At 39.0% G+C, this 27,997-nt stretch overlaps 1 long non-coding RNA gene across 4 annotated transcripts in view; it reads left to right on the top strand.

The window, feature by feature from the left end:
• The window catches only part of LOC308058566, a 60,292-nt gene extending 32,295 nt beyond the window's left edge, over positions 1–27,997 (top strand). For 2 of the 4 annotated variants that reach the window (XR_013925886.1, XR_013925887.1), the window contains exon 3: positions 1,965–27,997. This is a non-coding gene — a long non-coding RNA (uncharacterized lncRNA). The remainder of the gene's footprint in view (positions 1–1,964) is intronic. The other 2 variants (XR_013925888.1, XR_013925889.1) reach the window with 2 other exon arrangements.

The following is a 27,997-nucleotide window of genomic DNA, read 5'->3' as shown; positions in this document are numbered from 1 at the left end:
AGGAGGAACACATTTTGAGAGGTATTTCAGGATTGCTTTCTTCCACAGCTTATTGAAGCATTCAGATGGTTAGAGGGTATTTTGGACCAAGTCCTAGAAAATATACCAAGTATGATTAATAGTACTGAAGCAAAGAAACACCCAGGACATTACAATATCATTAGTTCAAAATATTCTTGGGGGCTTGTGGAAGCAAAGTAAACATTCTGGACCACAGGAAAGCTGACTTTGAGAAAATATGAAATGCCCTAACAGGTTTTGGTTATTATTTTATCGGTCTAGATTTTATTATGCAGAGGGAATCTCATGGAGACTCTAGGAAGTGTTTTAGAAACAGTTGGTGATGCAATTAAAATCCATCCTGGTTCAGTCTAGAGGGAAAAAAGGCAACAGATGCAAGTTTGTTTAAGTGGCAATGTAAAAATAATTATAAACAGAAGGCTTCTTTAAAAATATATACAAAAAGTAGTGAGGGTGGATTGGGAAATCTCAAAAAAATAAGCATAAGCAAGTCAAGAACATAATTAGCAGTACTGAATGTTGAATTGTAAAGGGTACTTCATCTAACAAAGGATTCTGCTGCTGTATTTACACTAAACGAAGAACAAAATGGGAACGTGATCTACTTAAAAGGTAGATTGGGGAACCGAAAAAAGTTTAATAAAATAACAGATTTTGCGAAGAGATGAGGGATGGCAAGCTGCTCAGGGCAAGGATTATATTTCCTAATTAAACCAATTATCAACACTTAATGTTACATTTAACATGTTCAGAGCTCTGCACTAGCTGGTAACAGATGCAGGGGAATAAGCTTTGCTCCATTTTACAGACAAGGAGGCAGAGGCAGAGATGAGCTAGGGTTGGAGCACAGCGAATTGGTAGCAGTGGTGAAATTAAGTGTCTTTTTGATTGACATTTCCCTGCCTCGCTGTTCCCATTCTTGTTGAATTGCCAAAATCTGATTATAGACAGGGGGAGATAGTAAAATAGCTCAGCAAAGCAAGAGAACAGGAAGGAAATTAATTCCCCAGTTTTACAAACCTTTCCACACCGGCAGATAGCTTTCACAGCCCCAGTGAAGCCAGCCATGGTGCAGGTTTCCACCTAACGGGAATAGCAGTTATACACTGTGTACTACACGGAATAAAGGGAATGGCAGGAGGACGTCTAGGGTTTCTGTAGGAACCAGGAACTTGTGAAATAGTTTGGGTGGGCTATCTGAGGCGGCAAGGACCTGGTTACACTCACTCGGTGAGAGACCACATGCACGATCGTGTCATACAGAACCCAACCTGTATGCCTAGGCTGCAAGCAGGCTTCCTTCTGTTCTCCTTTCCTTCTGTCCTTCCTTCCTTCCCTGCTTCTACCACTGGCTTACTTGTATAGTCCAAGAGAAACAAATTGAACCTCGGCTTGTAAAACACACCTCGCACTTAAAATTATAAATGTGTCCAGCATTTTCAAAAAGACCACACAATTACTTGAAGTTGAAAACAAGTTTATGTTCTTAAATGATTCAGTGCCATGTTCTTCATGACGTAGACCTGATCATAAAGGAAAATGTCTGGTATCTTGAGAAAAAAGAAATACTAGAATGCAAATAATTAACAGCTATGTGAGTTCAAGAAACTGAAGATAGAAACAGATGAAATCTTTGGGAAATTACTTTCCAGGTTCCTTGATGAGAGCACTACAAACTTGCAAACATAATGTAGTTAGTCTGAGATAGGTCTGTGTCATCAATTATAGAAAAATATTTGTGAAAATGTGTAGGGTCATTGATGGAGCATGCCGTGGTACTTAATTTCTTTAGAGACAAGTAACATAAATTTATGAGAGTTGGGTATTTCTTAATTCAATTGTCATTTCCCCCCAGTTTTTATTATGTGGTATTGTCTGCATTCAATACAAAAAGAACTGACAGAATTTTATTTTTTAATGTAAACCATTTTCACCCTTGACAGTGATTAATTTCATGAAGGAGTTATCTTGGTGATGGTGGCAAAGATACTCATATCCTCTTCCTCTGAAGACTGAGCCTGTTCCTACAGTTTCATGAGGTGATGCTTCTCAGTGTATGGTTTGGGCTTGCCCCTTCCTCTGCTCTGGCTGCAGCAGGGACAGGGGGAGCTGCCCCTCCTGTGGGGCTCTGCATGGCCACAGCTTGGCTCCTCGCATTAGATGCTGATGCAACACATCGCTTCTGGTTTTGACATCTTACACATCACTTTTGAGAGCGGGACTGAAGCTTTCAGGTCAATTATTTTTCATCCAAGGTAGCGCAACTTTTTTGTGCGATGATTTCATGGCTTTCAAATTGCTCCAGGACTTTCCAGAAAATATCAGGCAAAAGGTTGCTACTGAAGGACTGCAGTTCTAGATTAAGACCAGCCAAGTGGAAGTGTCCAAACAAGTATGTCAAAATAATTCAGATTTTGAGACAAATTTTGCTTGTAATCAGCTTTATGATGTATTTCCTTTTTTCAGTTCTTTTCTTTCCTCCCCTTCTGTAAATTTCCTAAAAGTGTGATGATGTGGTTTACAGTGGACTTGGGGAAGATTTCTCTGTGCATCAAACAGCAGAGCAGTGCTGAGGTTTTAGAAGACTTTTGCCTTCTCACAGGGTTGTAAAGTACTGAGTGTATGGGCGTTCAACAGGTGCAGAGTCTTCTTGGTCGAGAACTGATACCCCCATCATAGCAATGCCGGAGATCGGTGACTGGTGCAGGATTACTGTTTCAGTTAGAAGTCAGATTCATCTCTAAATATTGACTACAGTGACTAGAAAATGAGACTTACAGACTATTACCGTGTTATTTGTTATTCATATAAATATATTACCTTTTATTCAGTGCAACAGATATTGTGTTCCCTTTCATTTGAATTGTGGCTCTTTTGCATGCAACAATTGCGCCTGAGGAAGAAACATGTTTCAGGAAAACACAAACAAAATATTGAGGTAATTCTGGAAATACAGGATGATGAGTCAGCCAGTGATTTCACTTGCAGGAGTGATTCATTCGTGTTGGAGCCTGGCTTTGCCACTGGCAACTACAATGAGCAGTAGCTTACCCGTGGAGCTTGTCGTTCTGCTTGCTTTGCTAGTTCCATGTCCTGAGCTTTCTCCAGGTGCTTGCACACACGCTCCTACTTGCTACAGTATGTGGCTCACTGAGGATACAAAAATCCTTTAATGATGATAAATAGCTGCCCTACAGAGGCTTCATGACCCAGTTAGACACTGTACCTCACCCTGTCAAATTACATCGAGTATCAGTCAAGTCTCTTACTAAAATCCTTAAGTAGTTGTGTTTTAGTCATGAGTATGAATTATTGACTGACACACACTAAACTAAAAGGATTTTTTAACCTGGTGAAAAAGCAAGTGGAGAATATGTCTGAGATATGTGAAAATGCTTATAATAATCAGTTGTAGTCCATGTAGTGTCTCTAGCTTGAACCCCACCTAGTAGCATCTTCAGGTTTTGTTAGTATGGGCTACCTCTTCTTCCATGTGACTAATTCATAATACTTGTCATTCTAGCATAGTTTACTACTGGTAGCAGATCTGTAAACAGAGCAAATTTTAGGGAATGGTTTGCAATAGGATCAGAAACTGTTACTGGTTGAAACACATAAAAATGTCATCTGACTTACTTAGGACACCAAAAATTACTATTTTTTTTTATTAGCATTCAAGAAGTTTGTAACATTTTTGTCTTCAGCAATCTTCATAATGGTGAATATGGCCTTGATATCCCCTCTTCCCCTCAGTTTCTGAAGCTGCCATAAGTAGACTAAAGTACACGCTTGCATGTGTAAAAGGAAATGCGTGACAAATAATAATAGCTATAGGAAATTTAAGACACAAGTGACAAAAAAGGGGCGTTATTGTTTAACAGTCCTTGAATCCCTGACTGCATGTAGTGGAGCTGGAAAAGACAAGCAAGCTATAGAGGCATCTCCATGGGGAAACGGATTGAAATGCTATTGTTTGCCACACAAGCTACTGGCCAGACTTCAGCTCATTCACCGTGTTCGGTTTCAGTGACCTTTTCAAACAAAGAGTAGTGCCCTGCTGAAGGTACAGAGCACAACGTCAAAGATAATTCAAAGTGATGGGAAGAAGATGTTCTTTATGGTGTATAATAAATAACAGGACTATTCCTGGGTGGCTATTTTCTGGATAGTTATATTTATGATTCAGTAGAAGTCCCTGACATGTATGTTTGTGGGGCGTTTTTTAGGAGGAAACAATTTTCTAACTAAATGGAAATTAGTCTTACTGGAAAAGACTGAAGGAAAAATATAAATGAAACTTCCTTTTTTAATTCTTATTAGATGAAGCATCTCATAGCTGACCATTGCTAAACTTCAAAAAGAGATGTGTAGGTTTTTAACTCCTGAGCCAGGAAAGTTGCTAAACACATTATTTAACCTGAAGCATGTGAGTTGCATTTTGAATTCATTAAGATTACCTGAAGTTGTGGATTTAAAGTGTATGGCTGGATTGGCACCAAAGCTCTGTGAGGAAGGATTTGTAACTTTCTGTTCTTGATATTACTGTAATGCAAATAGTAAGTAGTTGTAATTATTGTGCTGTTTTACAATCATTATTAAAATAAAACTTTATGTAGCTTGTTGGGTCCTTTGGTTAAAAAGCATCTTTTTGGTAATTTGGATTATATAGCTTTGTCTTGTTCCTTCAACGTTCTCCAACAATGTTCATAAAACATTTCCTTGCAGTTTCTTTTCTTTTGGTCCTGAGAAGCATCTTGCACATAGCAATTAGTGGGACAAGTAAAGGAGGAGACACCTAGCAGTAAAAGTTAACAATGGCAAAGATAAACTGATACATTAAAAAACCCCAAACTGGTAGCTGCTACCTCAAAAGTTAGCATTTGATAGGACTGGGGTTTTTCCCCTCTGTGAATGGCATTCCTTCCCATAACATACCTCATGTATGCAAAGCTGCATGTTGGCATGAGGCATCTAATTAAAATTTGCTGTCTGATACTCAAAATGAAAAATGAATCAAAAAAAAATTTCTATTAAGTAAAAGGCTCTCTGATTTCTGTCTCAGATTTCTAACACAGAAGAGGATGCTCATGTAACATATGACATATTAAGAGTATTTCACATGTCCAGGACTGATTAGACATACTGCTCCATACAATTGATCTGACTCAGACAGACTAACCTGGAAGAAGTGCGCTCCAGGATCCCATAATCATATTTATTGCTCATATGCGTGCAGTCTGCATCAATTCTGAATTGCATCTCAGAGTCAGTTCACACATGTATGATGACTACTTGCCTAGGATTTTGTATGTGCTACCCTCTTGCAATGAAATTAATAAAAATGTGACTAGCCAAAGGGGTATATTGAATGGTAAAATCTGCATATTAACTCATAGTGTTTTCATAGTAAACCCATTAAAACTATGTCCTGCAATTACCAGCAGTTCAGTGCTTATTTTGTTTCCCTGGGGAATGGTATAGTGTAAAAAGCAGCAATATATTTGACAATAACTAATTGTTGTTAATTAATAAAACAATTGGCAATTAAATCAAACATGGTAACAATTTTACATGGCTGATCATTTGTATGCAAGCGTAGTGCAAACGGGCATTCCATCTTATGCACCCCCATGGGTGAGATAGTGGATTATGGCAGCAGACATTTTCTGGAAAGGGAAATTCTATTTGATTGGGTGAGAATTTGGAATATGCACTTATCTAAATACGACACAAAGGAAGGTTCTCCAAGTAGCTTGCAAACGGAAGGGAAGCAAACTTTTGTCAGGATTGTGAACCTGTTAAAAATATTGAGGTGAGAACAATGAGATAAAATTGTGAGCTGCTGACAGCCTTAAAAATTGCCTTAATTGAGAATGAGACTGTGAGACACATCTAAGTGTTGCTAAGACCTTGAAAGGACTGGCACTCAATCTTCTAATTCCGTGTTACAGAGTGAACCTGCAGTGTCTGTGACCTTGCAAAATCAGTTTGAGCCCAGCTGACTTTTAAAGCTTTAAATCAAGATCCTGCCAGAATGAGATGATTCTTGTAAGAATGATAACCCACAGATAAGGCAAAATGAAATCTAGTTGGCTCTTGAAATGACTTGGACCAACTCTGGCAATGGAAATGTCAATCACAGAGCCTTCTGCCAAGGTTAAATCTCAACTTCCCTGTGATCCAGCAGTCTGGACACCTTGGCAATTGTTTCCAACACAAATAACCATAAAAAAGCAAGAAATTTGTGTTAATAGCTGGTGTGAGGTGACTTGATATAGACGTTTTAGCTTTACTTGGAAAGTAAGTGTTAGAAAAAGAGAGGAAAGCGATTGCTTTGAACAGCAACTGGTCTCCACACATATGGACCCAAAATACTTCTCTGCTTGCTCATATATTTGAAATGTAGAACTAAGTCAGAGGGCTGTATCTCCTAGCTAAAACTGGGGAACTGACCAATGCTTTAAAGTGAATCTGTGCATTTAGGGTTCCAGGTAAATTGTGGTTTTAAATCCTTACCATAAATTCCAAACATCATATTTTGTTTCATATTTCCTCATTGCTCTTAAATTAGACATAGCAATTTTTAAAAATGTGGAAACATTACAAGTTCTGCTGATTTACAAGGTGCATATATTAATAGACTACCATTGCTGTTCACCCCAGGTCCATACAGTATCCTAGTTTTTCTAGAACAATGACATCTGTCACTTGTTTCTAAGTGTAGAGGCAATTATATGTTTTCTTCCTTCTGTTCCTGGCCGTACCTGGAATGCTATACCTAGAAAGACCTTTCTCTTAAATAAAATGAAAATACAGTGAGGAAAAGGTTTCTGGCTGGGCTTCAGACTTCATTTCATTTAAACGTGGCATTTTCTTTCATTAAAAGTAAAAGCAGAGAGGAACCTAGGACTCATTTTGATACCATGGCACCTAGTTTCAAATCACTTATTTACCTTTATAAAGTAAGAAGGATAGGTAATAGAAGTAAGCAATATGTTTATTGGGAACTTTCAAATTCCTGTTCCGGAGGTGGATTTGGTATTAGTTATGTTTTCACACTTAGTGGGGAATAAAGGAAATTATAAGGAAAATCATCAACATAGGTGCTCTAGGTTTATGTTATCTTCTCTTGCAGCTCTTTGCAGAACTGGCTACATGTACCACAATATCCTGTCATTCCTAAGCTTGGAGAGGTTCGTTAGCTCCTAACAAGGGTTTTTGCTTTTACCAGCCAGGCTCTTCTCAGCACTACGGATCCAGGTTCCCCACCATACCCCACTATTCTGTCTCTCCCCTTCCACTTCTACCACTTCCCTACCACACTACTTTTAATCTTTACAATACTCACAAAAATGGAGCTCTTAAATTATTTGAGCCTTTCTTGGGTAACAACTGCCCAGTGTGGCTCTTTGTTGTTCCCTCCCATGCCTCAGCCAGGCATGTCACAGATGCAACACCTTCCTAGAAATACATTTCTCTCCCAGTTCCTTCCTCCCCTGTAATTTCATGCCGATGCCCTGTAGAGTATATTTCCCAGGGAACGCTTTTAAACCTTTTGCTGCTCTGCTTCCACTGCTTTGCTAAATCTGTTCTAAGCAGATCAGATGTGATAGATAACTGAAGTTATAGAAGGAACTCTGCTGGAGTTTTCTGAGAGGCGGAATGTAGTGCAGATCTGTACGAAAATAGAAAATCTGCAAGGCAGTTTTGCTGGTTTCGAAATCATTTTATCTGCAATGACTTTTTAAGTATCTGTACAAAGAATTCTGTTGGGCCATTTGATCTGGGATGAGAAGTAATAGAGATGGTATGGATCAGTAAATTTATTCTCTTTAGGAATGCTTGATTGAGAACTCTCCACAAAACACTTTTTATGTTTTGGTTTTCCAGGTACCTATACACTGTTGTATTTGATGTTTCCGTGTCATTCACAGCAGAAGGTGAGTTTGTCATTTCTGTTTCAGGATTTGGAATGTGTGCTATGTCTTCTAGAATAAAGAACCACTGGAAAAGATTATTGATATGTCTCAAAACTACAGATTTCAGTTTTGAGAATAATTCCATCACTGTCATGGAATCAGTGAAATCTACTTTAGAAAGTTGATTCTTTTTTTCGTAGCATTTGTGCAAGTCCTTGTCCCAATTGAGATATATTTGAAAAAGCCGCCAAATGCATAAAAAATGAAAAGAAAAAACAGATTCAAGACTGCATCACAGATAGAGAAAAGCACCTGATTTGCTAAAAAGGTATATGAACCTTAGAAAAAAAAGAGTAAGCTAAGTTTAATGAAAATAAACCAATGTATCCAACAGCTTTCTCATCCTTGGAAGAACTGTATCCTTATATCTGTGCTACTAAACTGAGTGTGAACGGGAGGGTTTCTGGACATGGAGACAAATTTCCATAGCATGATCCAAGTCTGTGTTTGTAAAATGCCTTATCCCTAACACCAAGGTTGGCTGCATGCAAGTTGCCTACGAATAACGGCTCTGGAAGGACCTAGTTCCTCAACTGTACCTGAGAATTGCTTGGAAAAGAATAAGAGGAGCATTGACAGAAGGTGAGCTGGCTCTTCCAACAGTATAACACTATTACACACCATATTCCATTTCCAAGCAGTGCTACATTTTGAGATATATACATACATATATGTCCCCTCTGGTTGCCGGGAAAGCTACTTCTTTTTTTTCACCTGCCACTAAACCACCAGAACTTCTCTCTTTACAGGGGAGAGTATCCTTTTCATTAAAACAGGACCTTTAGCTTTTGAGAAAAGTAATTTTCTGTACCTAATTTAAAAATAAATAAGCTGACCGTAAAATGTGGATACATTAACACCTTGCCAGAATTCCTCATCGAAATTATATAAGGTTGGAATGAATCTGCCACGGGTTTTATGGAGAAAAAGCAAGTTTCAAAGTGGTATTTTCAGTGTTTTCTTCCTTATCTGTGTTCAGATATTGTATGCAGTATATGTGCAGATTTATACTGGTTATTTTATGTCTTGCTTTAGATGCTGGCACTGAGTTAGATCAGGATGGCCAACTTGCAACTCTTGAGTTGCATGCAGCTTATGAATTGCTCAAGTGCAACTTCTTCAGTTGCTGTGCTTCAGTTAACTCCTCTCAGCGATCACCTCTTTAGTCTCTGAAGTGTGTGTGGGGGTGTTAAATGGCCCTCAGTCGTATGATGTAAGAAGTTCACACGGCTAGAAGGGTTGTCAATCTCTGATTGGATCATAAGATGTCTTGGCAAGGAGCACAGGTACAAAAAGACTTTCCATCTTTCCTCTGCACAACAATATGAGACACTGGCACGATAGCTGGCATTGCACATCATCCCTGCCCCTCCCTTCAGGGAATAAAAGATTGAGAACTGGATAGGAGATGCAACGAGCAGGCATGATCTCCAAAGCAATGCTTAACTTTGTTCTAAGTACAAGTGCTCTACAATTTCATATGGGCTGGATTTTCTGGTTCAAAAGATATACTTTTAAAACCATAGAATTAAATTATTAATATTACATTTTGATTGACCATTGTGTGACCCTTCTGGATTAGTTCTGATCTACTTAGTGAAAATATGGTGGCAACAGTTATCAAAATGTATCATTTTTCAAACAATGGCTATTTCAATTAAAAATATTGATCATATGTCAGTTTCAAAAAAAAGAACAGAAAATAGAAAAGAACATGACCAGTTTCAAATGCTTTGAACTAAAAAAAGAAAAGGTGTTTATTCTTTAGCACTAGTTCTAAATACTCAAAGCAATGAAACACTTATCAACACCCCTGAGAATATTCTGTGTAGCTAAATCAATATTGTTCTCAAGTGTTTTCCTGAAATTCAGTGTAAATTATCCTTTTCTTAATATCATTCGGTAACTCCTACATGTCTTCAACATCCTTATGAAGCATCAGATACAATCATTACTAGGTCTCTATCTCAATGATAAAAAACATGCTCCACACAAATCTATCCTTCCATTAGAGCCTGGGTAATGTTGGCTCTGTTGGCTTTGGATTAGACCCTAAAAGACAAACTGTGGGTTGAATGAGTAAGTGGAGAGGAGTGAAATGCTGTAGAAAAATATAATTTCTCATTTTTTGTTTCTAAAAATTTGGAGAGAAATTATTTGTAAGCTCCCAGGCCAGTGTTTTCAGATAAAGCACTAACTCATGCTCAAGCTGAGGATGACTAAAGTAAAGTCCTGTGAAAATCTGTCAATTACATTGAAGCTGTTTTATTAAAACACACATAAATTTGTGTTCTGATAGAGTCTTAATTCTGAGTAACTTTTAAAGTGTCATGCTGTAAGATTGAAATATCTTAAAGATTGCCATCTATACATATTTTTACAAGCTAAAAATATTTTTCATCCAGTATGTAAATAATCCACTATTAGGTCTTATTATGACAAAGAATCTTTTACCGTGAAGTGTCAAGAACATCCTTAAAAAAGCCTCACAGAGCTACGAATTCAGGAAGCTGATTTGCAGTGGCTGTCCCATTGAAAATGAACTCCCCATAGAAATTTTGGCCAAAAAAAGGCCAATGGGATTGTTTAGAGCAGAAACCTGGGGTATAGATTTTCTATCAATGAGAATAAACAATTCTGGAACACTCAAGTTTAGAGTCCACTCCTGAAGAAAATAGTTGAAGTACTGGAGAAGAATCAAATAAGAATAAAGAAAATGGTTAAAGAAAATGGATTGTTTTGAGAGATTCCACATGATCTGTTTAGTTTAGCGAACAGACATTTAACCTCATCTCCATTTTTAAGTGATGAACAAAAATTTGTTAAAGAACTCTTCAGTCTAACTGAAAAGAGCTGAACAAGATCCCGGGACTGGAAGCTATTTAAAAAAAAAAAAAACCAAAACCCAAACAAAAAAAACCAAAACACAAAAAAACACCCAACAATTGGAGATCCAGGAGTAATATGGGTGACAATTCGCCACTTGGAATACCCTACATTGTTTGGTATTCCGTAACAATTTCCATCAGGCATTTATGGGACATAACTTTGTTCACATTTGACTATTCAACTGAAAGTAGAAATCGATACAGTCCACTGTATTGATTCTGGATCTTTAATTAGAATGCTTTAAACTTTTAATGCTGAATACAATCTGTGTGGTTGCCATATTTTAAAATAACAATAAAGTGTAAAATAGAATGGAAAATGGAAACTCAATGTGCTTCCCTATCTGGCTTTTTTAACATGATATTTGACCTGGTATAGCGATTTGTTACTTTTCAACTTTTCATAGGAGTGGATTATGGTATTTTTAACACTTTATCTCTCTCCCTCTGTCTCCATCCCCCTCTCCTTCTTTTTTCTTTCTTTTTTTTTTTTTTTTTTTTTTTTTTTTTACGACACAAATGATTAACTACTTATTTGTGCTCAGCAGTCTCAGCAGAAAAATATGCCTTTAGCATTTTGCAGAATGATTGCAACAAAAGTGTTCAAGGGAATGTGAGTAAATAATGACAGTCCACAGGCACAAGTGATGCTATGTTTAAGCTTCAAACATTGGACTGAATCACTTTGATAATGAAGACATATAGAAATATTTATATATATATATATATTGAGAGAGATACTGTGATGCGCTTATAGGTTGTTTTTGAATGTACCCCAGCTACTTTGGGAAATCAAAATGTAGTGGTTGCGCAAAAGAAAAGTGAAGTCTCCATACCATTCATATTGCATATGAAGCAAATGCCATTATGAAAACTTCATTAATATGTAAATTGCAACATTTTGATTAGCACTTGCAGACCCCTTTTGTTAAGAAAAGAGATGGAAGGAGCTAACCAGATTGCGATAATTTACATAATAACTCAGTGGTGGCAATGCCACCACGAAGAGAACCTAAGGAAAGCTATAATGTCTTTTTAAACAGCTTAACACAGTATTAAAATACATTGTACAAAAGGGAGGAAAATATTTTTCTTTAAACTGACAAACTCTTTTGGGTAGTAGCACAATATAATAAAAATATGTTGGAGCTTATTTTAAAATAATAGGATATGCATTTACTTGACAAAGGAATAACAATATTTTGGGTCATTATACAGTGGTCTGAAGCCAATTGAAGAGTAGCTTTTGAAAATTTGTTTTATTATGTGTTTCTCTACAGTGATTTTGCAATGTGCCAGATCCTATCATTATGGAAAGCAATGAAAATTTGTCTGTTGACTTCAATAGCCTCAAGATTTACTTCTGTCCTCTTAGTTTTCAAACCAAACTATGTAAATCTCTCACTCAGATTATCAAATCACAGCATCATAGCTGTACAAAATGGCATTTGATTTTTAAAATTCTAATATGTGCATCCAGGTATACCCTTTTCTGGTGAGATCTGTTAGTGGGATTTACAAGTATACTAGATTTTTAGTCACTTGAGCGATATAAGCAAGCTAGTGTGTTATGGTTTTGCTTTTACTTATACCTCAAATATTTACAGCAGTAAGTTAATGAAGTATGTCTTTAAGTACCAGCATTTTACTTCTGTTACTGGTCATTTGAAAGATGTTTCAGTGGAGCACCTACAGATGGCTTACAACAGCATGGCTTTTTTAGTGGTAACCCAGAAGATGACTAGTAACAGAAGAAAGAGAAAGAAAATAGTGGGGATTCTGAGGACTTTCATATTCCTACCAAAGTTCAGAGACCTCAGGGCAAAACAGGGAAAAGAAAAGAAAAGACATATTTGAAAAGCAAAGTTCAACGGCTCTGCTTGGTGCTGTTTGAAAGTACATTATAGGCTTCATTCTATATTTATCAGAAAATATAACTGTGATCTTTCAAAATTAGTGAGCTAGGTGGCATATTCTGTTTGTAACAGTTCCTATGGGTTGTTTTTTTTTTCTCCCAGCTGATTTCTATAGCAAGGGCTTCACTGTGATGCAACTAAGGCAAATATTGGTCTAAGAGTTAATAACAATACAGCTTTTTGCCATTAAAAGGATATTCTGTTACACTGGGAAAAGAGTTTCTATGAAGCAGTGTGCTCACAAGGAACTTCAGAATAGGAATGGATGAACCTGCAGAGATTATTTTTTTTTATTATGTGGCTTTGTTAAATCTTTAAAACATTTAGAGAGGTTTTTAATGTTTTAGGGCCCATTGTAAAAAGCATGAAACTTTTGTCAAACTTTTCAAAGGTATTCAGGATACAGTTAAAAAAAATTACCCAAAATAACTGGTCTTGCTTATAGAAAGGACTGGGCTTTCAGCTGGTGATAATCAGCCTTGCTCCGTTGAATTCAGCAACCTTACACTGACCGCCTGGCATTGCAGGCATCTGTGGGAGGGAGTCTATCACAAAAGCATCAGCCTAGCTCCAACAAATGAAATATTTTTTTAGTTGATGGGATAAGACTGATGTGCCACAGATAAGTACCTGCAATATAGGATGCCTGTGAGTCAATACATGTGAAAGAATTACCTTAAAAAAATTCTTAAATGCAATTACTAGGTATTACTGATGTTTTAAGATCTTTTGTGTATCATTAGTGTTTGTGAGATGAACTCCTGACCGGATTAGTGGATTCTTTTCAATGGATAATACTATCACCTTGTGCTTTTTAAGTATGTTAACAAACATATAGCATCTTTAGCCCCCTTAACAGTTACGAGCTGTTAAAGTCTTGATAATGGGCATTTGATCAACATGATTACAGAAAAACCAGCACCAACTTCCCTGTTGTACCTCCTTGAAAACAACAGTTCCTAAAAAGATGAAGGGCTGAAGGGCTGAGGCCAAGCAGGAGTTGGTGATGCAGAGCACCTGGTACCCTCCCCCCCTAGGCAGGAGCTGACCAGACCTTTCAGCTGTCTGGCCCAGAGTGTCTGGTTTGCCTGAACTGTGCTTTGTGCAAGCTCAGAAGGGAAAATGTGACATTTCAGTTATCATTCTGCTTCTTCTTTCAGGACCTGCCAGGTGCCAGTTAAATCTTTGCCATAAAACATTTATCCTCAAGCTTGTCTGTTTTATGACCGGCAACCCATAGCTGCTAGGACCATTCCAGTGTCAAGAGACTAGGAACTCCAACGTGCAGGAGACCAAACAATATCTTCTTTTCAGCTGCATTCATGTTGGCAAAGTGGATGTTTTAGGAGCTATTGTGCTACTGTATATGGAAGGGGTAAGACTCTAATGAGGGACCAGGATGAATCAGACTTGCTAATCAGGTTTGTTGTCCACATTGCCAGAGCTGCTGCTTCATGATAGCATAAACAGTTCTGCTAGCCATTATGTGGGTGTAACAGAAGTGGCTGGGATTGTGTTAACATTTTCTTTATAATAGGGCCAGAACTATCTAGAAGCAAATTGCAGATCACCCTACCTTCCCAGACGTCAGTTTGGTTCACAGGATTAGTCTGCTGTGCGCAAACCTGAATCCTTTCAAGGCAAACTAAGCTGGAAATTCCTCACCTAGTACACACCAAATGTGCTCCAACCCTCACAGAGGGGTGCAACATGATGACTGGTTCACAACAACACAAGGGCATCCTGTTCATGCTGAGCATGCATGTGCTATCTGAAGATTTGCAAACCAGTGGGAGCTCCTGCAACATTCAGAACAGGTATTTTATGGTATGCTAAGATCCATAAGACATATGTTCCTTCACATTTGCAGTCAGTTGTACAGCCGTTGTACAGCCTTCTCTTTGTTCAAGATCCTCTCCCTTCTTGAACTGCTTTGTCTTCAACTGCTGAGGTTTTGGTTTTTTTTTTATTCTATCACTATTTTAAAGAATTTTAGTTCCTTTCTTCCTGCTCCTCGTGGAAATGGCAACAGATCTCCCTGCATTCTCACAGAAGCTCCAGAAATGTGCTCCAGTGACACTGACATCAGCCTGTGCTCTGAAGGACCCAGACTTTTTTCTGATGGCAGGATAACATGCTTCATTATAAACAATTCAAGCAAACTTCTGCATGAAACAGGCAAGAAGACCATACAAGGCTTCCTAGATTTGCCTATATACGGACCTGCCTCCAAGAAAGCCAAGATTTGGGGACTGCTTTATTGTGAGCTTCCTCTGTGTGTGTGTGTGTATTTTGTGCCCATTGGAATAGCCTAATCTGCTCAAGTACATCCCAAACCATATATATTGCAAATGTAAGGATGCCATTACCTACCAGTCTATTCATCTGCTCCTATTCCACTAAACTGCTTGAATTTGGCATTAAGTTCCTTGTTTTCAGGTCCTTCCCTTTAAAGATCTTTTAGGGAGACCTGGCTAGCCTCAGAGGATGGCACATGGAAAGATCTCAGATTCACACCTATCGCACAGCTTGCTTTGTCTCACCCATAGGCCCCTCTGACCTGCACTATATTCAGTGCACAAAAGTTGCCTGTTCTGTACTTTTCATATACCCATAATAATTTTCACAATGGACCTTCAAGTGTGATGCTTTATTTTTTCTAAATGCATCTTCCTTCCCCCTGCACACTGCCAGTTCTGGGGTGATTTGAGGCATAAGCCTCCCAGCCATGCCTAGCATTCTCTGGTTCTGAGATGTTTTAGCTATTTTAAGGTATTTTAATAATTGATGCTTCTTTGTAATGTGCCAGAGATGACAGGCTTTTGCATTTGTGTTCTGAAAACATGGCACTTCAGGTTGTGCCCACCGCAGGGCATGCCAAGAGGATGCAGAAGAATGCAAGACGTGTTAGCGTCAAAGGACAGGTCTCTACAGCAAGAGAAAAAGCTGGTGCAGACATATCTATACCACCCATTGGAGCAGTGCCTGAGCTGATCTAGCCATGATGCCATGCCTGGGGTTTAGCTGGTGAGAGGAACTTACCTATTCATCTCCAGAAGGGATCCCACAGGTGTGCAGTGAGGCTGGTCACTGCAACGGGGCACTGAAATGAAACAAAGGACAATCAATTGACAGTGTAAGTTCAATAATGTGTCTACTAGCTGTGATCCAGGGGGATTTATTTGAGACATGCAGAAGGTGCAAATGCATTGAGAATAAGAGTAAGTATGCTTAGTCGGCTCTTTATTTCTGATTTCATGTACCTCTACATAATTATTTTTGCTAAGAAAATTAATCGTGATCTCAGCAATGAATGTTCTGAATTTTAGCCAACTTTATTTACTGTTATTAAAACATTCCATTAATTCTCTTTCTGCTCCTCACCCCACAATACTGTTTACAGCAAGCCAGGTATAATGAGAGGCTCTTAATTGTTTCAGTGTAGGAAATTATCCTCAGTCCTCTATTTTTATTGTGAAACTTGAAAAAGCCTATCTATATTAATTGTAGGTTTGTTCCATATATAAATATAATGCTGATTATGCTGTTGAAATATTATTTTCAACATCTCAAGCAGCCATTGTACCATTTAGTGTTTTCAAATGAGGAGCAGTGCTCATGTGAAAGCAAATTGTCATGAACAACACTCAGAAAACATTAATGTGTGTGGAGCAACTTAAAGCATTAACTGTGGCCTTGGACACACAGGCAATCATTCACTTGAACTACAAAGCAATCATTTTGTCCAAGAAGAGAGAAAAATAGGTTGGAGCAACAATTTGTTCCTAAAAAAATTGGAATCAGTTAATCAATTTGCAGTAACTATCTGATTTATTTGTGTAATAACATGACTGACAATTTACAGCCTTTTCCAATAAATCGCAAAGCCATGATTTGCTGCAACCATAAGCCATTTATTTTATAAAGATGACCTTTAATCTCTCTGATGATTAATTAATCAGTATATCATAAATAGAGTCATGAGAGGTGAAGAGAGATTTGCTTGATGATGACCAATCTTCTGTTCCTAAAGAGCTCTGCAGGTGTGTCCAGCACACAGAGAGCTTCATTAAAGACAACGGAAGAGTGGAAACGGTATGTGGTGTAGCACTGACAGAAGATGAAAACAATAGGATTACTTAATATTTATTCATTCAAAGAAGCCCCAATGAGCAAAAACAATCTTTCAGTCATAAAGAACTAGCCTGTTGCCTTGCGACACATCCTAAATAAAAGGGAGGTGGGTGGTTAACCCCTGGACAGAGGAAAGAATGAGCTGTGGCTGTGATTTCAGTATCCTCTTAACCCTCCCCACTCTGGGGTGCTGAGTAGGTACTTTAGCCCATTTGGCAAACACTGTTTTCAGCTGTTCTTCCTAATGACTAGAGAGAGAGGGATATTGCCAGAGCTTCTCCCACTTGTCTCTTTCTCCACTTCTGCTCCCTAGCCACGCGCTTGGAAAAGTGAATAGCCGGTAAGTACTGCTTACCCTCCTGACCGTTCCGCTAAGTCTGTCGGATCATACCTCACTCTCCGGAGAAGTGTTTCCATGACACGGCTTCCGCTGATGTAACTGCTTGTCATCTCTGAAAAGGGGTTTCCCCTTCCCTCACAACCGTCTCTCCCCTGTCAGGCTCACACTCCTGCTGTTTCTCTTGAGCATGGTGTGACACTCGGGTGACCTTGCAGTAAGTGTTCCTAAAAGAAAGGGAGGGACATACCTGGGGGGAGAGGGGCAGGTGGGGAAAGTGAATTTGTTTCTTTCACTCAGCAACAGCTCATGTACCTAGTGGCTGGGTAAATGTCAGAGAATGGCTGTGTGTGTGCAAGGTGGTGGTAAGTGTCCTTTCCATGGAGGTGAGCATTCCGTTGGCTCAGTTGCAGGTCTGAAACTACATCCACAGAGCCTCTAAAATGCTGCTCCCGTGAATCCTTTGCTTCTTGGTTGCGCCTCCCTCGTGCCTGTGGTCACGCAGTCAGCTGTGTCAGCATGGTGAACACAGGTGTCCGTGGCCACCCCCTGTCCTAACGCAGAGGAGAAGGCAGGAAGGAGTAAAAGGCTCTGGAGAAGTGTATGATTGTTTTATGGACCTAAGCTTGAATGAAAGGTGCAAGTGCCTTGTCCAAAATCTTTAACCCTTTTAAAAGTGAGGATGGTTTTGGTTCAAAAGTTGGTTGCTCACTTCCAAACTTTATATTACAGATTTGTTCATAAAGTACTACTGAAATTAAATAAAAATACATGCCAACTGGTTTTCACTCAATTTATAGAGAAGTAAATGATTGTACTAGAAGTGATATAGTGAGGAACCAGGACTGTAGCATCTTAAAATGCTACTTGTGAGTGATATCTGAGGGAAGCCTGACAGTAGCTGGGGACATGGTCTGTGATGAATGCTGTGTTCATTTTAGGCCACTCGCTTCAAGAGGGACACAGAGGTGCTGGAGTGTGTCTAGAGATGGGCAATGAAGCTGGGGAGAGGTCTGGAGCACAAGGCTGATGGGGAGCGGCTGAGGGAACTGGGGGTGCTCAGCCTGGAGAGGAGCAGGCTCAGGGGGGACCTTATTGCTCTCTGCAGCTGCCTGACAGGGGCTGTAGACAGGAGAGGTCAGTCTCTTCTCCAGGTAACAAGGGACTGGACAAGAGGAAAAAACATCAAGTTACACCAGGGGAGGTTTAGATCGGGTATTAAGAAAAAATTTCTTCAGGGAAAGGTTTATCAAGCATTAGACCAGGCTGCCCAGGGAGGTGGTTGGGTCACCATCCTTGGAGGTATTTAAAAACCATGTAGGTGCAGTGCTTGGCGATGTGATTTTGTGGTGGACTTGGCAGTCCTGGGTTAACGGTTGGACATGATGGTCTCAAAGACCTTTTCCAACCTAAATGATTCTATGCTTCTGTGTTATTCCAGGGCACTCTCCCATTCCTGGATTGCAATTTCTTTTTCTGCATGAGTCACACAAGTGGCAGATTTGATAATTCTTCTACCCCTTAGGCACGTCTGTACATGGATAGTGTCTAGAAACCACATCACAGTAATTCTTCCTAGAATGGAGAGAAAAGGAGTGCAAGCTGCTGAGCTGGGAAAAAAGACAGAATAAAGGTGCGTGCCCTGAGGGAAAGCTGTGCACAGAGGTGCAGTGAAAGCCAAACTGTGACCTGGCCCATGCTTTCCTCTCACTCAAAATGTCCAGCAGGCCATTTAGACCTCTGCAACATCAGCAGTGAGTCTGTGGGGTGTCTGATCGTTTTTCTTCCCGAGCTTATGATATTTCTGCTACTCAGCTTTCAAATGGGGCAGATTGATTTTGACGGCACAATCTTCCCAGATTCTGCTGGCTTTACAGAGACTTATTTAGTAACATTTGAGTCTCTGGTGAACGGCTCTCTGCAGCTTTGTTCATGCATGCCCTAGCAAGCAGTTCTATTTAGTGACTCGCTGGATTGGGTGCTCTGTTAGAGGCCAGATGAAGTGACAGTATCCTTTTTCTGCTCATGATTTCCACAGGCATTTCAAATCTGGTTACTTCACTAATATATATGTTACCCAGGAGAATCATAAATCTCTCTCACAGGGTTTTGGATTAAAAAGGAATGCAGAACTTTGGTTAAAAATCACAGATGGTTTGATTGTTATGAATGGTGATGTTGCTATATTTATTTTCCAAAAATCATCCTCTACAATAGCTTTGTACTGTTTTGCGACTTACACGTGCTAGAAGACTGAATGTGATCTCAAAAATCCTGAATCTCAAGCTTCAGGTTGACAAAGTCCAATATCTGAAATCCAGGAATGCAAGCAGGGCTGCCCTGAAATACAGTGATTTTTGCAACTCCACCTCCTCTCCAGCAGAGCATATGCCTCCACCATATAATTAACTCTGGATTTCTCTTCATTTAGCCTGTATTTTTAGTGAAAAGAAATAATATTATTGTCAGTCCCATCAAACAGATGCTGCCATAGGCTCAACAATGCAATGGAGCAAAGCATTAAGAGACGACAGAATTGCTTTATTTTGAGGCTTAGGAGGAGGAGGGAATCATCAAGTCATTGGGATTTTTTAATGCATATATTAAGTTGGCTGGCAGAACATTTCAACAGGGAAGCCAAGCCAGCCAAAAGGCCTAGCCCATAACCTCTAATCTTATGGAGCTGAACTCTATTATTTGCCATTAAAATTAGATGTTACTGAGTTGTAACAGATGTCTTCAGCAGACATATTTTTATTATTGAAGAAGTTTAGGTAAATGGAAACTGAGCCCCAAATTTTATTTTGTAGATTATGGGACTGCTGTGCTTTGTGGTTGAAGCTGGCATTTTAAACATGAATTTTAAAAGGTTTTAGAAACCACACACTAACTGATGCCTCAGCAGTACTGCTGATTCACAATAAGAACACAGGCTGCCATGAAAAAAAAACTGATTGCAATAACCAGTTATCCAACACACTGGTGCGTTTTTTTGCACAATGACTGACACTAGTTAGTGGGTCCATGTTGTGCATCACCGTGGAAGTATTTTAATTAACTGTTCTGAAGAAACAGGGAAGGGGCTAAGAGGAAAATCTTCCCAAAGACCTTTAATAAAAACCATCTGGAAGATGTATGATGTGATATGAAACATCTTTATGAATATGCACCAGCACAGGTGTTTGAATACAAACAAGAGGGATTAAGACAATCTCTATATTTGTAACAGTTCAACAAAAAAAGGTCTGAAACCACAGGAAAACTTGTTTTGACAAGTTTGACATTTAAGCTAGGATATTGCATTAGTGAGAAACCACCCTCTTCAACTTGAAATGTCTAATATAAATTTGAATATATTAATCTTCTGCAGTATGTGGATATGGTTCCATGTGCCTCTAGCACTGGATTAGAGACCCTGGCTTCACATCCTATATATGCAGCGATATTCTATTTCCAATTTAACAATGCCATTCAAAGGCACTAGACAGTAAAATGAACTTAATCATTTCAATAACATTCCTCTCTCCCTGAAGGTACAAGGGGAATAGACACTTAGATATATGGATCATGTTTGCTTTATGAACTTTTCAGGAAAGAGTTGGCTGTTTTTCCCTATTTTGCCTTAGGGCATGCTATTTCAATGATGGTAGAGGTGAAGGCATAATTAAAGAAAAGAGGGTCTTTCTGGTGTTCTGCTTTCCGAATGTGCTTCAGTGTGATAGCAACAGTAGTGAGAAATCTGGACTTCATGAGCCCTGAATGATACTGTGAATGTTGTTGACAATGAACTTTTTCATTCTTTTAGAATTATTTCTGTTACCTTCATAACCAATTTTAAATTACAAGACAGACCTTAAAAATATGATGCTGTATATGGAACATACTTCTCTCATTAGTATTTTAAAATAGAATGAAACAATAAAGCTTCCATAAAAGGGAAAAATATCTTGGGTTTACTTTCAAAAAACCTGCTACCATGGAGGTCAATAAAATAACTTAGTGAGATTATTTGTGAAGTAAATCAACATGAATGAGCTGGGGAACATTGCCCCGGGGAAGCATTTCTATCTTTTCTTCTGTAGTATCCTGGACCAATCAAGGATGCAGTCACTGCATGTGAACCTCTTATGTTGCTCTGGCAGTGTAATTAAAATCATCATTTTGTACCTTGACACAATTAATTGTTGTTTTTAATTGCCATGGTGGATAGAACAGAAAAATAATGTATTTTCCATCCTCAATTATCTTCACTAAGCAAGCACTTTGTGCAGAAGGATATGCCACTTCTGTACTGCTTTAGAAAAACAGTATCTGCAGTTTTTAAACTGAAAACCATTTCTGACTTGGAAGAGGTTGTAAAGGATGTGTTTGTCAGGGAGCATATTTCAGTGTGTTTAAAATGGCTTTAGGAAGCATTTATTCTCTGAGCAGTTTATGAGCAATGGCTTTGTAAATACATATTAGATGTAATCTGCCTTATTTCTCCATGTCTTGTACATGGTACCATACACTCGCTGCCGGTGTTTTTAAATAGACTTGAACCATAAATCCATGACCTGGAGAAATCATGATTTGAAGGATGTATTCCAAAAAGCTTCTGTGGGTTTTTTCCCAGCTTTATTAGTTAGCCTCATAGAAGATACTGTCTCTCCTTACAAAATGGCCCATTCATTAAAGACTGAGGTTTGATTTATAGTAGCATTGTATTATTTATCCAATAGCAGGAAGTAACTGCAAAACTTAGAAGCGTTTTGTGCAGTACATGCATTTTGTGGCTGGGTAGAAGGTGGGACAAGGCAAACACATTGCCTTAACTTTGGGATACAAGGGAAGATACAAACTGTGTCCTTCCTTTCCATCTGGAGCAGGAAGACAGAAGGGAACCAGAGGCAGCGCTGTTCTTGTGGAGGACATCAGCATTTGAAAACTTGCTCTCTCTGAACTATAAGCTCTTTAATCAGACTGGGAGCTGTACGTTGAAGAGTGTCTGGCATGAGGAAGTTGAAGGTTAGCTGACACTGAATGAGAGTGAATGAATGGCTATAAGCAATTGATGTTTGCTTTCTGGAAAATTAGTAGCTGGGTAGGCAAGAGAGAGCCTCAGGGTGTGTCTCCCTCTTGGCAGCCACCGACCTTGCCTTGGCTCTTCTGAATTGGTTCTTGGTGTCCGAGAGCAAAACCAGAGCAAAGACCCATCAGCTCAGCTCTGCCCAGAGGGAGCACTCGCCTTCCTCTGCTGCTGCATCTTCCAGTGTCTTACCAACGGGTGGGGGGGTGGGGGGGGGGTGGGGTAAGAAAAAGCAATACAGAGAGTAAAAGGTGACATAGAGATGGTGCTGCTGACAAATGGAGCTAGAGGAGTCCAATGAGCTGAACTGTGATTGGAGACGGGGGAAAACTGAGGCAGTGAAAGAAGATTAAGGGAAGGAGCTCAGGGGTGGCAAAGTCTGGGGCTGTGGGGAAGTTTACACAAGGAGGTGATGCCTTTCAGTTCCTAAAGTTCAAAAAGAGACAACTACCTCCTTTGTCCCACGCAGTCCCAATCCTTCCCCTTCTTAAACAAGTCTTTATAGACTTCTGCTTTCTCCTGTGTAAAGAAATGAATGTGTTGCTAGAGGACTTCATTGAATTTGGAGATCTTGGGGAATTAGAAGGGTTTAGTATGGCTTTTGGCCAAGTTGTCTGTGTTGTGGCCCGAGTGGGCCCAAGAAATACCAGACCCATTGCTCTTCCCGTGTTGCTGCAGTGTAACCTGCAGCTCGGCTGAAAAGGTTTCATCTCCATACGTACCGAGCTGCCGCCAGCCAGGTGCTTCTTTTTCAATGGGCCTGGGTATTGAGATGCTCCTTTCCATCTCTGATTAATTCTATATCTAATCATGAATTGCTTTCACTGGATTAAGGTTAAGGTCTTCTTAATGTGTAAGTCCAGATTCATTCAATAGCCTAAACTTACAATATTTTAATTGAGGAAAAAATTAGCCATTAGAGTAGATGCTAGATATATTTCTGGGGGGGTGGGGGGTAGGGGGGAGTGAAACAGGGGGCTATTGTCATTGTGCAAAAGATTTTACTTGTGCTTAAATATCCTAATTCCTTTACATTTGTAAATATTTTTTTTTATTTTTAGTTGTTTTAGTTTCAGTTTTTAAAAGAGTGGTTTTAATTGTAAGGTTAAGCATAAATAACTTAAAACCACTGATGGACAGGCACTGTACTCACCGAGATATTTTAAACCCCTGTTTTGATTAATCATTAAAAATTAAATAACAGCATTCCTTTTTGCCATCAGCTGAAGTATGGTCTTTACATACAATTATTTCTGCAGTCATATAATTAGTAGTTCAACATTGCATGTCTACAAAGAGGGAGAGTTAAAGTTGAACATACAGCCCTAAATTTGTCATTTTCTGACTTTTCAGTCCTTGACTCAGTAACCTGAATACTTGTCTTTTAAGGTGAGTTTCATGGGGAATATGCTTAAATTTTCTGTTTCATGACCTAGTTCCTTTGTTCTGAAGATTCAGTGCCGAGGTAAACTGTCAGAGCCCTGACAGCTGGCACCACAACAGAAATACTGGCATTTTTTAAGCTTATCTCATAGATTAACTCCTCAAAGAGCTTGCACACTTGAATGGCAGACCCTTCCAGGTTCCACTTCATCACAGTCAGTGCTTTGATTTTCACTGAGCAGAGACTGCTCAGAATTCATTTGTTCTCTGCTGTATTTTTCAGTACTAAAGCTGGATCTCTAGCCAGTTCTTTCTGGAAATGTGTTTTTCCTGGCTAGAAGTTGCAAGAATTGTAACCCTGGCTAGTGTGGCACCCTGGTAGGAACTCTAGCAGGGCAGCTGAAGAATTCAGTAGCTCTGAAACCTGCTTTTGTAGGTTTGACATGAATTGCTTTAAGGTAATTGATGAACTGTTTTTCCAGACCAGGGCTAAAGTGAAGGAAGCAAAAATCTGAGCTGTGCAATATTTGTATGTATGTAATTATGAAGTGCATACCATATCCTCAACTGCTGTACGTTGTCACAGCATGGTACAGTAACATTTCTACCTGCCTTCAAAACTGAGCAATTTGGGTGTGATTAGGTGCAAAGATGCAAGGTGAACAATGTCCTCCTAAAACCTGAACAACAGGAGTTCCTACTTTGGCAAATATTGGGTACCACGTTAAATGTACGTTTCAGTGTAACACGCTGGTGGTGTTTTCTTTGTTTGAACTCAGTAAGTTACCTTATTACTGAACTAGAGAAATAGCTCTTTAATCTTTTTACTTTTAATTTTCCCTTTGTCCACCAGCTTTTCTCTCACCCTTTCAACCCAGCTAATGCTCTAACTAGAAATGAATGCATTACTCTGCTGAAATTTGAACAGAAGGCTAATTCCTAATCAAAATAGGCACTAATTTCTTTCAGTGCAAATTATCATCATTCATTGCAAATTTGCTCTCCTTGAGCTATGCCAACATGTTGTATGAATTTCAGTACTTGGAGCCAGCTTCTTATACACATCAAATCAAATAATATATTATTGGCTTTTTATCACTTCTGCTGCATATTTTCATGAAAGAAATAGCCTCAAAGACTTACTAAATAAATATTGTTACTGCTACTGTTATGATGAAAAGAAATGTTTAAACTTTTGTTAGATTCTTATACCAGTAACAGATTGTTCCATAAAAAAAAAAAAAAAAAAATCCCCTGAAAATGCAGAGAAAATAAGTAACATGACACATTGTTTATCTCTTCCTTGCTGAAACAGATCTTCCATAGGGAATACAGAGCTTTCAGGAAAAAGATAGTGCTGAGGTACCAGTGGAGATCTTTATTCCTGTACCCAATGGATATTATTTTACAAGCATTGCAAAGATGGCATTTGATATTATGAAAAAGACATACCTATCAGCCATCCTGGGAAACTGGGCCTCCCAGTTGGTGTGCTTATCTATTTTACATAGCTTTTGTGGTCTTCTAGGTGTCATCACATGTATGCCTACACATATACCATGTCTTCAAACACCTCTTCCCAGATACAATTGTGTTTTATAGCACCATCTGTTCAAAGGATGGATTTCATAGATTTATAATAATGCCATCAGGCAAATAGCTTTGCAAATTGCAAATATGGTTAAAATATACACAAAAGATACAAACATTAAACACAGCAATTACATTTGGGTTTTTTTCAGTCTTGAAATGTGTGTGTATCTGGGTACAATTACTTTTTGCTGTTGTTGAGGTGTAGTACATCTCGGTATGCAAACAGGATTTGCAAACACGATTTTGTTAATCGTGGCTTTTATTCTCTTTTTTTGCTGGTTTCTCTTGCATGATAGAAACCTCTAGTCCAATACAGTGTTCCCTAAATGTGAAAAACATTGATTATAGTATAAATGAAATAACTGAAAATATGAAATGTGTGAAATCTAATTACCTGCAGTCAGTGTCTGCTTCAAGTAGTCTAGCAGTGGGGCTGCTTTCATCATGAGACTTACTTTTTAGGAGGAGGAAACTACAAAAACTGGAGAATTTTATATGCTCAAAGTTTAAAATATCTTGCAGTGAGATACTAAATCTGACCTTCAGCCCACATTCATTTACAATATGTTAAAATATTTTCCACTAAGGTGTTCATAAATGTCTTTGATTTGTTTGCTATTCAGTCCTGGTTTTGGAAAGCTCCCAAACAAAGTATGTAACATGTATACAGCTACCTGAAAATGTGGGAAATGATCTTCATTGTAAAAGCAGGGGGTGCTAGATATTTCCTAAATCCAACCATGGATGCCAAGTCACAAAACAGCAAATCTGTATTCCACTTGACAATAAGATTATCTTAAATGCTATAATTAAGAAAGTTACTTTCATTAAATACTGAACCCCCATCATGCCGATTATCCTCATGATGTTTTGCATAATGCTTGTGAATCTATAAAGCTTAAAGATATAAGATGAAACATACTGTAAAGACAGCGAGGGGCAAAACACCGCCAACCCTTAAAACGCTGAGGTTCTGCTTTTGTTGTGTTTCCATCAATTGAGGTTGAATAGCTGAACACTTAATGTCACATGTGAATACGTTATGATCCTCCCGCTATTGAAGCTTGGATATTAAACAAGTTCAGCTATTACAGATAAGAATTAAGTTCTATATATAAGATCTATAATCATCTATTAAATCTAACATTGTTTCTTGGGCCAAGCACTGAGAGAAGGACTTAGAGTCAGCATGCTAGATTTTTTGATGAGGGAAATCACTCACAGTGGATAGTTGCAACACTGTCTCTGGAGCTGGCTGTAGTCATTCAGGCTGCAAGCTGCAGCTGTCTCCTGCTGTTTCTTCTGGACAAGAACCACCTCGTGCCAGGTGGTGTGCAAAGACAGAGTGAAAATGCAGTCCTTCCCATAGGCCTTACACTCTCAGGCAAGTGATAAAACGGATGCCAGAAAATCTTAACCTCTTACGCGGTGTCAGAATCACAGCAGAGAGGAGGTATAGCCAAATTGTTCATTGGCATGAGATGTGTGAGTTTTTGGGGGGCATCTAAAGAACCATGGGATGGCTTTGTGGTGTTTTACAAAGAGCTCCCCTGAAGAATAAGGATCCACATGGCAGAAAGCTTAAAGATGTTTGATGAACTAAAAGCTGCTGTCATAACCTGACTAGAAACAAGATAAATTTTGAAAACTAGTAAATAAATGCTAGCAAAGGTAGGAATGGACTTGAAAAAGTTCAGGTTTTGGCATAATATAGGAGTATCAGTGATGCAATGGATAGGCATGGTTATAAGCTTTCTAAATAACTGATGGGAAACTCCTAGCTACCTGCTCACCTTTAATAAAGGCATTTACTATCAGAGGAGAACAAAAGCTTTTCACAAAGCAACTTTCCCACATTACAGCAACAGAGAAATTTTGCAGGAAGGAGAAACTGGAGATGTATTGTGTTTTTCTGGTTTGGTTGTGCTTTTTGCGTTGGTGGGGGTTTTTTCTGCCTATATTTAAGACTTCTTTCTGCATCTTTGAGTGGAGAGACTACAGCACTTTTTCTTTTTTTAAGATGAATCAAAGTACTGTGTTAGATTCATATCTATGCAGTAGTCATACATCCAGCAGATTAGTCTTTCTTTGTTGAGGAATTCCTTAATTCATGGTCTCATTGTAATGGCTTTAATTTCTTCTTCTTGCATGATGCAAGAATACGGCCAGGCATAAGGATTTGAGCCCAGGACACAAAGCACACACCTGGTCCTTGGACGATGGGAAAACCCCTCTGGAATATTAGTGGCTTGACTAAGAGAAGCCTTTGGATGCCAAGTGAATTTCCAGTGGGTTTAAGCCGTTCTGCTTCGTGCTGTCAGCAGTACTCATGCCAGTAAGTTCCCACACTGGGACGTCACCAGTAACTTCCCTGCTTACCTTTGAGCTCGTGCCAGCCAAGCTGCTGTAAAAGACCCAAAGTATCACGTTTACAATTCTGGTGGGCTGACCCTGGCTGGACACTCGGTGCCCACCAAAGCGGCTCTGTCACTGCCCTCCTCAGCTGGGCAGGGGAGAGAAAATACAGTGGTCGAAGTAAGGACAGGGAGATTGCTTAGCAGTTACAGTCATGGGCAAAACAGACTTGACTTTGGGAAAATTAGTTTAAATTATTGCCAATCAAATCAGAGTAGGGTAATGACAAATAAACCCAAAACTTAAACCCCCTTCCCCCCGCC

This window comes from Falco punctatus, assembly GCF_963210335.1.
Source record: "Falco punctatus genome assembly, chromosome: 2".
Taxonomy (NCBI): domain Eukaryota; kingdom Metazoa; phylum Chordata; class Aves; order Falconiformes; family Falconidae; genus Falco; species Falco punctatus.
This window is presented reverse-complemented; position numbering and strand designations above follow the sequence as displayed.